The sequence below is a fragment of the Octopus bimaculoides genome, chromosome 17 (genome assembly GCF_001194135.2).
Source record: "Octopus bimaculoides isolate UCB-OBI-ISO-001 chromosome 17, ASM119413v2, whole genome shotgun sequence".
Classification (NCBI taxonomy): Eukaryota; Metazoa; Mollusca; class Cephalopoda; order Octopoda; family Octopodidae; genus Octopus; species Octopus bimaculoides.
This window is the reverse complement of record NC_068997.1, coordinates 7,905,008-7,907,101: the sequence shown is the minus strand read 5'-3', so window position 1 is coordinate 7,907,101 and position 2,094 is coordinate 7,905,008.

The following is a 2,094-nucleotide window of genomic DNA, read 5'->3' as shown; positions in this document are numbered from 1 at the left end:
ATGGCCCGGTTCCAGACACAGCTGACATCCCTCAAGTATCACCGGATACCTGTTTCCGGCCATCCTTAAAAAATCTGGAAACACCAGATCTTTAGCGGCTGATTGGGTCCACAGGGTCAAAACCGCTTTTGACCCAACCCAATCAGCCGCCGGCAATAACTTCACATTTACTAGCTTGCGTCCGCTACCACCCAGACCCAGTGGATAATGTCCTCTATCCACTCGGGCTCCATCCCGCAGACCCAAGCTCTTGTCAGTTTCTTCCCACAATAAGTGGAGAGGAACAAAATCTCATTGCCCTCCAAGGGCTGGCTTGCAAACTTGAGAGCCACTTCAGGGGTGTCAAATAGCAACCACACCGTTGCGTATTTAATACCCCTGGAAATAAACTTCATAGTGAGCAGATGCTCTGCCAACTCTTTCTCAATATCTATTTTCGGAAAGACATTGATGGTGTCAAGTGACTTTGAATAAGTCCTCAACACCACCGTCCTTACCTTATAGCTGCGCCTTCCCATATAGATATAAATGTACAAAGCAGATGTACACGAAGTACGATCATTGCTAGAAATAGCAGCCAATAAGCTATCGGCACTATGTAGAGCTTCACTGAATGTTTACAGGCAGAGATGTTTGCGGGCAGTGAATACAGGAGAATTCTGTCTTACCTCTACGGAGACCGTTAGAGGAATGAAGGATAATTCAATACTGCAGTTTCAAACTTTACGGATCACGTGCGCTGGCGCGAATCCAATTGGTTATCTTCAGTTGAATCTACCATTGACGACCAAATTTTTAAATATCCACTGCATCTCAGCCTGTAAACATTCAGTGAAGCTCTACAATGCGCCGATGGCTTATCGGCTGCTATTTCTAGCAATGATCATACTTCGTGTACATCCACTTTGTATATTCATAATTCTACCTTTTAGGGTGCTTTATTCTTGCGGGATAATAATATTATTTTTGAAAATATCTATATTTCTTCTACTATAGCCTCGGGCCAACCAAAGGCTTGTGAATGGATTTGGTAGACAGAAACTGAAAGAAGCCCACCACATATATATATATATATGTGTGTGTGTGTGTGTGTGTGTGTGTGTGTGTGTGTGTGTGTGTGTTTACGTCCCCATAACTTAGCAGTTCGGCAAAAGAGATCGATAGAATAAGTATTAAGCTTACAAAGAATCAGTCCTGGGTTCGGTTTGCTCGACTAAAGGCGGTGCTCCAGCATGGCGGCAGTCAAATGACTGAAACAAGTAAGAAATTAAAAAATGGAATAATGTACATACGACAGGCTTCGTCCAGTTTCCATCCACCAAATCCACTCACACAGGCGCTGGCTGGTCCTAGGTTAGAGTAGACGACACACTTGCGCAAGGTGCCACGTAGTGGGACTGAACCTGGAACTATGTGGTTGAGAAGCAAACTTCTTACCACACAGCCACGCCACCACCGATATTGATTTATATATCACATAACATTGTCTTTCTCTCTCTCTCTCTCTCTCTCTCTTTCGCTATCTCTCACGCATACACCACCCACATCTTCTTTTCCTTCCACTCTCATTAATATTGGCTTCTTTCAAAAGGTAATTAATCCACATAAATCAGTCTCTTATTCGGCTGAGTGCAATAATTATTATTGTGTTATTAGACTGACGTCTTCCTAACAGATAACTGGCAAGAACAAACAGATCAAAGCAGACCAGAAATAACAATGGCACTAGTAACAGGCATAGCAGCAACCTCCAGTGTCTTCCTTCGCCTTCCTCTATGCAGTGCCAGAGGGAAGGATCGCAATGAACTCCTGCCAAAGGAAGAAGTCAAATCACAAGCCTCTGTGTAGGCTCCTGATCTGCTAGATGCAGTAGTCAAATTACCTCCAAATCACGTTTGTTAATGGCATGATGGATTCTGAATATTGTCCATAAAGGAAGACCCAGGCTAAACTACAACAACGATAGCAAATTAGACCAACAATGAATTTTTATCTGGTTGCTCAGTTGCCATAAATAACAGATGAATCTCAGAATATATACTAATATACATATATAAATTATATATATATATATATATATATATATATATATAT